Source organism: Colletotrichum gloeosporioides, assembly GCF_011800055.1.
Source record: "Colletotrichum gloeosporioides strain Lc1 chromosome Unknown consensus_25, whole genome shotgun sequence".
Classification (NCBI taxonomy): domain Eukaryota; kingdom Fungi; phylum Ascomycota; class Sordariomycetes; order Glomerellales; family Glomerellaceae; genus Colletotrichum; species Colletotrichum gloeosporioides.
In genome coordinates this window covers 412,693-427,245 of record NW_025544670.1, presented here as the reverse complement: position 1 = coordinate 427,245, position 14,553 = coordinate 412,693, and positions in this window count along the sequence as shown.

Below are 14,553 nucleotides of genomic sequence, written 5' to 3'. Positions count from 1 at the left end.
AATCTAAAAGGATATTACTTATCCTTAATCCTGTGTTGGTCTTTCACGGTGCCGGCGGGCTAGCTTCCTCACTCCTGCATTGTTCCGTTTGCTATCTATCTGGCAGCTTGCCGCGCATTCGTGATAGCTCAAGTGAAGTATAACTTTTCGTCCTCTTTGGGAGTCCTGGCATCGAGCTGAAGATAATTTGAATAGCCCCCGTGATACGGTCTTTCCTGGAGCCTTCATTGTGGTAATCACGAGCAATGGGCCAAACACATCGCCATGGTACTGCGCATCACGTTCACTGCTGCATCCAATGAAAACTTTTCGATGTTTACAAAACAAAATTTTCTGATGGAAACAAGCCCCCTTTCAACATTGCCAACACCACCATCATGTGGCAGCCGAAGAAAGACAAGTGAAAATCCATCGCCTTTGGTTTGTGATTCGTCTGTGCGAGCGAATTGACGCTCGGAATGGTGGCTGCTTGGTGGGGGCAAGGACAGTGACTTTGCAGTTTTGGAACAGATTCACGAGGAACGTCAGATCGAAAGGGGATAGACGCCATGTCCTTCAAGCTATCCCTTGGTACCTGGTAACCGTTAGCTATCTGACTCCAGGCTATCAAGGTGCGCAGACCAGGTGCTCACGTAATGCAAGTCGTGGAATTTCGCGACCTGCGCCCCAGCCACCACCGCCACGTTGATGCTCACGTAATGCAGGTCGTGAAATTTCGCAACCTGCGCCCCAGCCACCACCGCCACGTTGATGCTCACGGAAGTGGTCCCGAGCGAAGCATCAGGCAACATTGAAACTCTTCAGAGCAGAAGATCGCGTGGCAAAACCATCACGGTCAACCTGCCGTCCACGCCGAAAAAAACGACTTTCAAGGATCTAGGCCATCCACTCCTCAGGCAAAGGCTACGTCTACCTTTGCAGTGAAGTCTATCACCTCAGCGAAGAAAGCAAGGAGAGTCCTAATCTCATTTCCTGGACTGTCCAGAAAGTCGGCCGGCCTGATCATATGGGCACAGGAGTCCCTTGCCTGTTGCACCTCTCGACGCTGGGTAATCGCCAAAATCTCTCGTGAGAACGCCCCTGGGCGAATCTGACGATCTTTGGTGGCAGGGTCACCAGTTGTTTCGTCACTGATAAGAGGGCTGGCTGTTGCTGGGTTGTCACCGCCCCGCTCTGATTGGTGCTGATTAAGGAGGGGCGTGCCTGTCTGTACTTGTGTGGCAGGCAGCGCGTGGGCAAGGCACGGCCCGGCCCGCCCTGCCGGCTGAAGTTCAAAAGTGGTGATGGGAGGACGTCTTTGCGACGGTCTGAACAGGGCAGCATGCCGCCATGGAGTGCGCCAACCTCCAATTTGCAGTGCACATGGATTTTCCAACCAACCACAACTCGGATTTCACATTTCCTCATCCCTCCCTAACCGAAACTTGCGGACACCCCGACGGTGCAGCACGAATGTGACGTTCTGTAGTGGGGCGGGCCATCGTCACATTCAAGGAGTGCGGTCACTTGCGCAGGCACTAGAACACTGGAGTGATCCCCCCTTCCGATACTCCTCTGCAGGGACCAGCCCACACGGCTACATGGGATATGGAGGCGGAAGGCCCAAACTTCAAGTCCCGCGTCGAGACTGCCGTTCAAGGTGTCAGTCATTACGCAGTGCTGGGAAGGAGTGGACAGACCTCACGATCTGCCCACCAAAAAATGTGAGGTACGAACCAACACAACCGTTCCTGCTCTCCAAGCTCTCGGCGCTGGCCATCAGGTTTCCCCGCTCGATGCAAAGGTGCCGGGAGAGCGCAAGCCGGTCTGCCTTCCACAGACTGGGAGCATGGATGAGCTGGGGTCGGTTGCGGTTGGAAGGAGAGGTGACAGTTTGAGAGAGATGATGGTCTGAGCACTGTGTCACCTATCCACCAGGGTACCTCAGTTCCCTTGCAGCATGCCCGCAACGACCGCGCTGAGCCTGCTCAAACCCGACCCCAGTCGACCCGTGACCCACGACGACGACGGCGACGACGACAACGACAGTCATGCCACAAGAAGAATGCGCATGTGTCAGACAGCGAGGACACTGAAGAGCAAGACCAGCGAAAAGAAGCAACACCGCATTATCTGCTTAAGTAGCAAATCTCTGCCTCTGAGCTCCTCTTCGGCCCCTATGGTGTTCTTCTTCTTGGCCGCAGTAGTCTCGACGTTGACAACGCCCCTCGTGCCCCTTTGTCCTCTTGTCCTCATGCTCCATCTATCCCAACGATGCATCCAACCTCATGTTCCTCGTCTGCAAGCTTATCCCGAGCGGCAGCACGGCGATTCGTCGGACTGGGTGGGAAGAAGCAGCCTGCATCTATTATCAGGCATTGTACACGGTTCTTTGCGGGGAACGCATCAACCGTACTGCTGTCCAAAAGCTTGGTTCGAAGCCAGAATAGGCACGATGAATGGCGCTCACGATCGATTTCGTGCGACAGAATGGGCCGGCACCGAACGCGGCAAGCAATGAAAGCCTTGCATCTGAGGGATGCGGGACGTGGATTCGAAGCGGGGGAAAGGCGAGGCGTTGGGAGCGAGAAAAAGTCAGATTCCAAGAACTTGCGAGGGAGAGATATGGTGAAGCTGGGGCGACGATGGCCGGTTGCCGCGGGGTTTGAGCGACCAGAAAGTGACGAAAGAGTAGATGTTCTGCTTGGGGATGAGTCGAGGGTAGGATGAAGAAAGCAGCCGGCAAGCAGAAATCGGGGACAGGAAGCCTGCAAGAAACGCGAAGGAGGACCAAAGTGGCTCGTCCTGTCATGTCTCTCTGATGGGAGCCCCAGCTGGTGACGTGGGTGTTGTGGGGTGAGGCCATCTCTTATCTGATTTTCCGAACTGTTCGGGAAATGAGATAAGATAAGGACTTTGCTTATCGGAAGCCAAAAGTGCAACTGCATGCCCGATTCCCCACAGAGGTGGGTAGGAACCTTCCCGACGGGGAATTCGTATCCTCAACACCTTCCCTTTCCTTTGCGATGATAAGAAAGTGGCGGCGGTGAGTGGACACCCCAGTGTCCCTTCCCTCCCCCAAGAAGAGACTGCGTCCGAAGCCCCTCGCACGCAACAAAACTGCTACGTCCAACAGCCGCGCCCGAACCCTATGACGCCGGCAGACACCCTTTCTCCCCCAAGCCGTCCACATTCTCACGACAATGATACCCGAAGTTTTCAGCATCGCCTCCTTAACGCTCGAGCCTTTATCGATTGGGTCCCGCCCCACAATCCAAAGGCCGATCAAGAAATCTCGCCCAGAAACAAGTCTTCCATCTCTCGATATCCAAAGCCACCCCACTTCCTTTCGCTGACAACATTCAGCAGTGCCCCGATCAATCATCCCACAGCTCTACGTCTCCGAAGCTACCTCCGAAAGCCCTTAATCGACATCTACGCACAGTAGATCGTTGCCCTGGCCAATTACCATGATGAGCTAGGCCAGCTCTGCCGAGGTCGTCTCTGGCTTCCTGCTGGCGTCGATACCACCCAATCCCGCACCAGGGCACTGCCAATCTTCGCAGTGTCATCAACCCCGCCAGGGCAGCCCGCCGGTGCAGTCTTCGACGTGGCTAGTCGACGAACATCTGTTTGGTGTACAGTGCACTGGAAACCCTCCGAATAGCCGACCATGTACGGCGGTGGCAGTTCCCGAGGCCGCAAGAACACCAAGTTCATAGGAACGCCGACAGCCCGCAACTCCGCTGCCAAAGCCAGTCCTACGACTCCCAAGACATTCTTGTGGCGACACCTTTTTCTGCCGCCGCTCCCTGTTGCGAATTCTCTTTCCGTCGCAGGCGAATGAAAACCAGCTTCCGTTGAAACACCTTGCCCCAGTTCAGTCCCAGAGACACCAATTATGCAGGCCAAGCCTTGGTCTGCTCTGGTGACGCTGCTGCACCATGTCCGAAGTTCTAAAAGGTGTCATCAGTAGGACTCGGAACTACAACAACTAAATTTTCAGTGGTTTGCACCTCACATGTTTTGGTGGGCACAACGTGAGGTCTGTCCCCTCCTCCTCCCCAGTGCCCCACACATGGTTTTGGTTTTGTTGCCCAGTTTTCGTTTTGTATTCTAGAAAGAGATCTTCTTTTACTAATAAGCTTCAAGGTATTCACAAATATCCTGTCATTTGGCCTACAACCATCAAGCTGTCAGTGGTTTGTACCTCACGCTTTTTGGTGAGCGGAATGTGAGGTCTGTCCACTCCTTCTCAGCGCCCCACGCATGGAACTCCTGTCCACTGCCCGAACCCGATCTGTCTTGACCAAACCAATAGCCAGGAAATCGGCCTTCCGCCGTGCCATCTCCCCATCCCCCAACCTAGACTGCTCCTCAAGGTTATCGGCCAATCTTTTTCTCAACACCCTGTAGGAGCATTGGATCCAGTTGCATTCTGATACCAATCCTGTCACGCTAATCTCTGTCTCTCGGGTTTCGTCATGGATCAAACCTTCACCCTTGCTGCGGTGTCACGGATGGTTCATGCGACTTATCCATGCCTGCTTCCATGTCGTGTTATCCACCCGACTGTACTTCAAGGGGATGTGAGCTGCCCTTGATACTCTAGGGGATGGCCTTCGAGGTTCCCTCAGCCTCAGCTAACCTGGTAGCCGTCGTGGATTTCTCTTGGCTAGCCTGAAGGGGTGAGCAAACGGGTGCGCAAATAGGTGCATTGATGGCCTAACCTCACTCATTGAGAGACGAAGCAAGGTGGTGCGTGTTCCTATCATCACGGGTTCTTGGGCCTGCTGCAGTGACAAGGAACATGCTGCTTCAATCTTGCACTTAATTATTTATGGTTTCACGCTCTATTTCATAGATTAATGCTTTACTTCAATTTTTAGTTTGCTCGTTCGCTCTCTCTAGACTGCCGCTTTAGCCCCATATCTTCTTCAAGGATTTGCAGGAAGTAATGGTGAATGAAGTGGACAGGGTTACAATGGCATACTCGGAGAAACAGAGGGGGTAGCCACGCTGCGACGTGTCAACAAAAAGTCGCTCGAAGGCAGCGCTATTCCTGTAAACAGTCCTTCTTCCTACAGTTCTGAAAGATGATTCGACGGATGTAGTCTCTTGCACTTCTTCAATGATTCCAAGCCTCTCGCCGTCATGTGCAACGGCTTCGTCATTGGCTGCCGCCTCTCCGACCCGATTGGCCACCATCTAAAACGTGCCAAACATCTAAGGGATGGAATGAAGCGGATGGATTTCTTTCGTCTGTCTTGAGAGCGAGCTACCTGTTGAATCATTCTGTGGTTGTACTACATCAGTTGCTGTGAGCCTGAGTGTTGGATGGTATCCAGCCCTCTGAGCCGGTTGAGAAAGATAGAATTGGGTGTTTAGTCGTTTGTGATAGGCTGTTTATATGAATTGTAGTTGGGATTTTGCAGTAATATGATGCTGTGTGAAGTATTGCGGATTGATATGCGTGGTCAGGATGTGACTGGATGTCCTCCACGCAGTACACAAATCCCCGAAACCGGTGAATTGCATCAGTATTATGTCTCAGGGACCCAAAATATTCAATTATACATAGTGAACCGTTGAATCGACTTTGCTGATATTCAGCCTCTCGTTTCAAACCCAAACAGAGACATTGAAACAACTTACTTTCGATTCTAGCCACAGATTTAATAACAAATAACAGCAACAGGGGCCGTTTCTACACTTTCTCACCACCTCGGATTTATCTAAACATATTGAGATGATAGCGAGCAAGTTTAGATCAAAAAACCAAGGTTGCCAGTCGGTAATGCCAGCAATGCTCGGAGACGGGACATTCCGAAGACTTAATCGAGGCTATGAAGATTTGAGCCAGGCCACCAAATGAATCTCGAGAATTGGAGAGGATTGAAGACAAGAAGTTCTAAAGTATTGCCGTTTCAAGTTACAAACACCTAGATCCCTGATTTGTAGATACTTCGTTCGAAAGTTAACACACGTAGGCGTGGATTCAGCTGAGAATCATTGAGATTTAACGCTCAATATCATCGATCATCTTGGTGTTTGCGACTCTTTTGGAAAGTATAGAGAGAATTATCCTTTCAAACGCAGTGCTATTCTAAACCGAATACCATGCGGCTATTCGAAGCCAAAATCCAGGGCCATCGAACGCCTTGCATGATGACAGAGGAGTTCTCTGTTTTTCGCATTCCACATACTGCGGCTTAACTTGGGCATGCTCACCTCTGCAATACTATGTAATCAACGGCACTCGGGCGAGCACTCCGGACTCCATATTTCCACTGACAGGACACGCACTGCCAGCCCCCACCGCTTGAGCTCCATGAACAGCTTCGTCAAAATCAACGCTGGCGTCACGACACCGATCGATAATTCCACTGAGACAAGCCACATCCCACTACCTACTTACAAAATGGTAGCAGCCAACGCAGAGACGCACAAAGGAGAAGATGCATTCATAAGGTGCCTCAGAGCCTTGGCGACTTCGAAGACCGGTTGAACGATAGGCAACCATCCGCTGGCAATCGTCTAGGGCGGCTCGCGTGTTCCGCTCAGCTCAGAAACACTCAGCGTTCGATTCTCTTGTTTACAGCAAGTCGCATGAGCTGACCAAGTAACGATGGGTTCGTCATCGTTGACAGCAGATCCACGCCCGCCCGCGCTCAACTTGCGCGGTAAGATCTACTGCTTCCTCCCTGCGACAGGCGCTCAAAAATCATTTGCACTGCAGGAGTACATATACACCAATTGAGTCAATCACACCTTCGTATTCCCTCTTCAATCCTCCTTGGGGACCGTATACTACTCACCACCCTACCGCTCGCGGTCGTCCGCAGCCGCTGAATCTGTCGTGAGAGATCCGCCTGTGGTGCATGCAAAATCGGGAGGCGTCACGAGTACTTGCGGCCGAAATTGCAGCGGACAGATCGGTCCATAACCGGTGCAGTCGTGTGCCAATGCGGGACAGGCTCGACACTGTTGAGCTCAGCATAATCCACGGTTACCATCCGGCGAGGTACCCGAGACGATAAAGACCGGCCTCATCCATGTTCAATGAGAGGCATCGTAACGGTGATGATGAGACTAAACAACCACTCGGCACGGTTTCTCAGGGCGGCGCCCAAAGTCTGGCGCCACCGGTGGGCAGACGGCAAGTCGCATGGTGCCGCTGGGGACGTCGTTTTCAATAGTGTCAAACTGCTCGATCAAAACTGCTGGAAATTGGTGCTCATTTTAAGCTCAATTTCAGGGAGAAAGCTCCAGAGGGGCCAGTCTTATTCCCGGCAAATTCGAGCAGCAGATATTAGAGGCGAAGGCACATATCAAGGTCGGAGATGTCAGTCTTGTGGGCACAACACAATGCGACAAGTGTGCTCCCTTTTTTGCGGATGCTGTTCATCTGAAAAAGCGGCTTGAAGATCCTGCAGGGGTCCAGAAGCCCTTTGGCGAGACCAAGCGTGCTAACATCATTGTGGCCTGGTCCGCAAAGCTGCCGCCATCCAGCACGTTCATACCCAGTATACGACCTGGCAAAACGAAGCACTTCCCGACCAGGCCGGTTAATGATCAATTCTCGGAACTGACAGCTACGGAGAGAAAAGAGGTTCAACCTGTCCAGAGTCGATCGCTTCAGGCTTCTCCTCGAGGCCAAGGTGCTCGATGATGTTGCTCTCGGCGGAGGTTTCATGCATGTTCGCGACAACTCCGGCACGAATTCACCGTGGCGTCTAAATTGACGTCTTCTATAAAATCCATCCTTTGGAGGGCCGCGTCGGTTACCGAGAGGTCTCAGCGGAGGAAGAGAGACCGGCCCACCATTCTGGACGCAAGTCTAGCGCCATGTCCGTACGCCCGGCCCCAGGTCGTCAGATGCATTTCCGGCGGAGAGCCGTCACGAGATTCTGTTTCGGCTTCGCTTCCTGTAGACCTATGATGGCTGCCACAAATGTCTACACGAAAAGGATTTCCCTGCAGTCGAGCTCGTCCCGCACTTCGCGCCAGTTCAAGGAGCGGCTTGCTGGTCACTCTGCGTGCTGCCCTCTTCGGTGAGCAGCTTCTCATCCAAGACACGAAGGGGTGTCGAGGTTCGGTCTTGTTGGTCTTGTGTGCGATCCCCCTGGTGATGACTCATGCGAGAGTATGGGGCTGCTATCACCTTGTCTAGCTACAGAGAAGATTTCCAACAATGATGGCGGGCTTCCAGCACTCATCAGATCATTTCTATATAGGTCTTTGCACCCATGATTCAGCTCGCATGTTGTAGGTAATGCCCTATTCTAGCCCGCTCCAAAGATGGCATTGACAGGTTGTTATCTCGTGCGGACAAACGCAAGGGTGGCAGCTAGAAGCAGGAGCATGCGCCAAGACAGCTTAGATTGAATGGCTTTGCCGATGACAAGTATCTATCCCAGGAGAGGCTGAAGGAGATATGACTTCATGCTGCCGATTTTGTTGATGATTGTGGTGACGGACGCTGGATGGTTTAGTGCACAAGCCGCAAGCGACCCGACAATTGTCAACCTTGAGATTGGCAACGCGGATGACAGACGGACTCATGCAACAGATTTGCAGCTCAAACTCCATAAGACTATTACTCTGGGACCTGATGGCGTTGTGAAAGATCTTCAGGTAGTTGTGCGCATGTTGTAAAGGAATAGGCGCGTAGTGTATCAATATGCCTGCGCCCACACACCGGCCTGATTCGGTACAGATGTCATGAGTAACAGGATGGCACATCTTCCCTTCTTCTGCATTGCGTCATCAAATTGTCGACCCTTATTTGCCGGAAGTTGGTCCTGTCAGTGTCCAGGACTCCACTCCACAACCTAATCCTGGTGCATACCGACATTCCAATGACCAAAAGCCGCCAACACTGCATTATCTGACCAAAATATTTGAGACTGCTTATCAAACTATGATCTGAGGCGCCAAAGGCGATGGTATCAACGCATGGATACCCACGGGATTATTAGCGTATCGAAACAATACAAAGCCATTGGAGGGGATGACATCCAGTTCATGACTGTGGTCAGAAGCTGGCGAATGGCACCGGCAACAAAATGCAGCCGGCACGTAACACAAGATGAATAAGAACAAACGGCCGATCTCATCCGTTGTATGGGTGGTTGTCGGGGGTCATGAGAGCTTCGCGTTTGGCTGCATAACGAAGTTGGCTTGCGCACGGATTGAGCAGAAAGCTGTACTGTCCGTCTTGTCTGAGAAAGCGCAAAAGAAATTCAAACCGGAGAGCGCTCTGCCACCCCGAGAAACCTTGAGATTGGCGATGGCTGTGCCTGCAATGACAACCATGACTGTGATAGGCGGCAAGCGAAGTCAACATGAACAGACCATGGTTGAGAAGCACCACCTCGAGCATCACGACGACTAAAAATTGAGAACACGTCACTGTTGTGAGTTCAAAACTCTGTATTGATTTCATTTCAAGCTCGATCCTCTGCCATAACTGCTGCTATCTTGGGAGTCATAGAACTCTCGCTGGGTTCCCAGGCCGCAAACCAGAATTCAAGTTGATGGGCGGAGTCAGTCCCCACGTAGAAGGCTTCCGTTCAGTCATGCCCGCCCGGATTGGTCGGCCTCCTAGGCATTCACAACCTCGGAAGGAAGCCCGCCGATTGGTTCCCATGTTGAGGCTCGATAGCCGACCCATTCAACTCGATAGTACGTTTCATTGCCGACAATCCTCTTCTTCAAGATCTTCGAGATCGTGAACGGGCCGTTATGCTTGTGCAACTCGAGCTTCTTGGTCCGGGTGCTCACCCCGTTGGGTGACCAATACGCAAGGACAACATTCCGGCAATCTTCCCAGAGGACGGTCTCCGGCTCCCATGTGGGAGGATCGTGGGAGTAGATACCTCCCCAGTGCACTAAAAGTTCTACTTCATGTGTGTGAGACCATCGGTGTGCCGACGCCTTCTCTACCCGATACTTCCGCTGGTCGTCTTCGTCTGTGTCGTTAGACTCCGCGCCGCTGACCTCCTTGTTGTGAGAAGAATTGCTGGCAGTGGGCGACCGGTCGGTGTGGCCGAGGTCGGAGGCTTGGTCGATCTTGGAGGCTTGGTCATGGTCGGAGGCTTGGTCCAGCTTGGAGGCTTGGTCGATCTTGGAGGCTTGGTCATGGTCGGAGGCCTGGGAGGTGTGATTATTGTCGTCGGCTGTTGTATCTGGAGCTTGAATCCCGTTAGTCGAGTGGAAAAGGCGAGAAGAGCATTGAAAATTGGGGTCCAAGGGCTTGGAGGCCATGGAGTCAACTTACTGCTAGCACTCGCTGTGTTGGCCGCCGTTTTTCCGATGGAGGACATGATGATGGCCTGCGGATGACGGGCAAATGGACCGTCAAATTCGGAAGGAATGAAGCCGAAGGGAGGAAACTACTGCGTTGGCTCGGTTTTTGGAGTGGGACTGGGAGATCGTTGGTTTCGAGGGGACCGAAGATTGGAGACAGGGCGATGTCTTGTTGCGAGAGACGCGTCGTGTCAGCACTCAAAGACAGAGTAGATTGGCGTGCGCGCTCGGTGGACCGATTGAACTGGTCGTTCGAGTAGACGTGAGCGGTGAACGACGGATACGGGCGGATGGTCTTCACGCGGTGCTTGCGGCTTGCGTAACAGCCGAGCCTTTTGGGGGTGAAGTTCGCAGGACTGGTGACTTGCGAGAGGAGAAATGCATCGCGTCTTTCGTGGGGCGGAGAGGGCAGGCACGTCCGCGTCACATTTCCGTCCCTCCTGGCCTGGACGCGGTTGCCTGTGGTCGTTTGGAACGGCAGGCGCCTCCTGCGGCCTGACACCGTTGCTTCTGCCCTCCCTGAGGTCGAGTGTTCTAAAGGGACCCCGCCGGACTTTTGATGATGCGGCGGGGTACAGATGGTATCTTATCTTACCTTACCAGTCCTTGGCCGGGCCAGGACCAGATCGTGGAGCTAACCAGTCGCCACAGGAGATGTCCCTGGTACGTGCCACTCTGAGCCTTCGGACGCACCAACATTCGCTATGTCCGAAGGCTCGATGCAATCGTTGCTCGCGCTCACTTACTAGGTCATTCCAAAATATTTCAATCATGACCATGGCTGATGGCCAAACTTGTCTTTTCATATCCATTCGATCGAACCGGTGCTGTCGGTGAGCTTGGGGCAATTGCGGTAATGTACCCCGGACGGACCGGCATGGTAGTGGGGACGGGACCGGTAGATGGGGCCGGCGCCGATCGTGCATGTTCATCTTGGGCGGATATTGCGGCGCCCCAGCCATGCCGCCGCCATTTCGCCCACAAATGAAGAGGGGGATGACTGTTTTTGCACTTAAAGAAAAAAAAAAAGAGGCCCACACACTCCCGAGCATGCACTTACAGTGCGCTTGGGTCCGTATCGTGCCACGACTGGATGTCTATCGACGACAAAGCCCATCTAGCGACAAGCGCTGGCGTTCCCCACACAGCCTCTTCAACACTCTCTTCAGTTTGAAGTCAATCACTAGAGATTTGGACTTTATTCTAGGACTTCAATCCCAGCTGTGACTAGATCGGCGACGGTTTCCCTACTCGCTGAGCCCCCAAGAAGGGCATGAGGACGGTGTAGAGATCGGGCTTTTCCAATACAAGTATGCGGTTAAAACGTTTTAGCGGCCGATCCATGATTCATTTGCCAGGAATTGAGCGTCAACATGCATAACACTTGCGAACTCGTGAAAGTTTCTAAACCTGTGGGCATGAACTTAAATGCGAGCCTGTGGCCGAAAGAACAAGCGCTTCTTGTTGCCAACAAATGGGGCATGGGGACACCAGACTTACCAGAGTCATGGTGTGTTTGCGTTTGGCTTTGGCGATTGTCATGTCCTGACATCGCGGTGACAAGCTCCACTCTGAAGACCATGAGTACTCCAATGAACTTGAAAGTCAATGGAGAAGTGTCGTTCTCATGAGCGACGAGTATTTCGAGTCAAAAGGCGGGTACCAACGACTGAATCCAGCGGAGACGGATGTCTTGAATAAAATAAACTCCTGTTGCTCTGAGTAGCGCGCCAGTAGCCGTAACATGATTTCCCACACGCCCTAAGATGTTGAGCTGTTGTTCGTTTATCCATTTGCTGGACTACGGTCAACGGTCTCGTCGCCATCCGTGTTAACCCGATCAAGCCTGCTACATGCTGACGATCTTTGACACGTTCTACTGGCACAAAACAATCATTTGCGGGTTGCATTGAGCCCACAAAGTCCAATTACAGCGCCAAATGCATACCATTTATTGGTTCGTTCTCACCATCGATGGAGGTGCCGACGTTTTGGGGTTTGCGAAATTCTCACTGACGCAGAAGACCTGGAATGGCCGAGCCAGTGGGGGGGAGCAGGCATCTGCAAAAGCAGCCGAAACTGACAATGGCTGCATGGTCTCTTTTGTAGCATCCATGTTGATGGAAGTAAGGGCAACGCTGGCGGCAATGTTTGAGATGCATTGTTGCCATAGCATCATCGCATGGGATCGACTTCTCTTTCCCTGGAACAGATATATGGCATGCTTAATATCTGTATCGCAGTGATTGACACAACGGACTAATGAGTACAGCCAGAAGCTCTGAGTACAATTCAAATTCCCTCTCGCAAGAGGATGAATCATGATTTGCTGAAGGTTTGTTCTGTTGTTGTATGTGGTTATCTGGTAGGGCAAATGAAATCGCTTCCTTCTTGTCAATCTCTCTCACGGTTGCCACAAAGAGCAAACATAAGTCTGGAATCACCAACGATAGGTTCATTTGAAAACCATACTACACAAATGTCACCAAGAGGCCAGGTAGCTTCGCTGTGAAGTTGAGATGGACGAAGATCGCCGAATAAGTTGCGGGAACGCAGAAACACACACCTTGAGTCCGAAACAGGTGCAATATGAGCCTGGCATCGTTGGATTCCTCCAAATGACGATGGCGAGGCCTCTTGGCTCTTGGACCCTGAGCCTAGAGCTAAATTATTCCAGGTTCTTCCTGATTTCAGGCGGTGGAGGGGAGCTTCTCCTTGTCTAACAACCCCCCCCCCCCCCCCCCCCCCCCCCCCCCCCCCCCCCCCCCCCCCCCCCCCCCCCCCNCCCCCCCCCCCCCCCCTCTACCCCCCCTTTGCATTTTTAGCCCATCCGTCTTCAAATTTCCCAACTCTTAGCTGTACCTAGTCTTGATATTCTGAGCAAATTACACCACGCAGAAGAGCGCCCCAACAGCAAATACTTGCATGTGACCTACTCAATATCTTTGCGAGCAGTGTTCTAGGGGACTCTGACATCGGAGGTTCTGACATCGGCGATGCACCTAACGAGCGTGCAGCACTGACAATTTAATGGCTCGAGGAGGTATGGCCAACACTTCCAAACAGTGGCTGCTGCGGTGCAACCGCCACAAAGGAGATGCGAAAAGTCTCCGGACGAGATGGGAGCCCTTTCTCGGTAGTATCATCCGAGCAAGTCACTCCAACGGCTGGAGATGGCATGCAGCTTGGTAAGCGTACCGTCGTCAAATTGGGAGCAGTCAGCACATACTTTCGGGATCAAAATGTGTTGATGGAAACGGCTGGTCAGCAAAACGCAACAGGGAGAATACATGGGAACTGTGCATGATATCGTTCCAGTCCCGCGGGATGGTAAACATTTGGTATTTACAGCACGAATCCACGCAGGTGTCATCTTTATCGCGACTTTGCCTGGAAGTTCTTTTGCGGTACAGATGCCGTGATAGAAGTCAAGGATCAGCGTAACATGGAAATCTGGCGCCCATAGGCGCACTGTTGAAGTATGAGCCCGTGTCTCTATCCAAGTACCCATCGACAGGGATTTCAATTGGTGGGGGTGAATCAGGAGTTTGAGAGCGCAAGTGTTACACAATTGAGCCTGCGATACATCTACATTCATCTTCAAGCTTCACAGCCGATATAGTTGTACTTCAGTCGGCACGCGCCCCTTCATGCCTAATGCTCTCGGTCTAATCGGTCAGATAAGCCCGCTGGTTCATGATGAAACCCGCGTTTTGGGCACATTTCTTGGGGAGCCTGAACACATGTGAGAGCCAAGTTAGCCCCTTTAGCCGTGAAACATGAAACTTCGCCCTCGGTACTACGGGGGCAACGGAAAGGGCCACACAGCACCGATCCTCACGAGAAGAATGATCTCGAACGGGCTCTGTTCATTGGTTAACACGCCGTCCTGAAAGGTTGCCTCAACAACCCGATGTGGTGAAGAGGGCACGTCCAAGCAGCAGATACGGATGATCGCCAATCACTGGATGAACGCGAACCCTTCCGGGGAAGAAGCAGGGAATCGATACGCACCATTGCCCACAGCTCCGAAGAAGAAAACACAAGGAAATGCATTCAACGCAATAGCAGCATGTCTCATCAGGTAAACTGAGTCCTGGGCTCCCGAGAGCCTAGTAATAACAGTGATCGCCGCGGGGGAGACGTCGGGATCTTCTACTCGACATGAGGTTGTAAGAAGAGATCAAGTTTGCCGTGGCGGCTGTTTGATATGGCAGTCTTCCCATGGTGAGAGACTGCTCAGTTTTAACCCTCCCCCCCCCC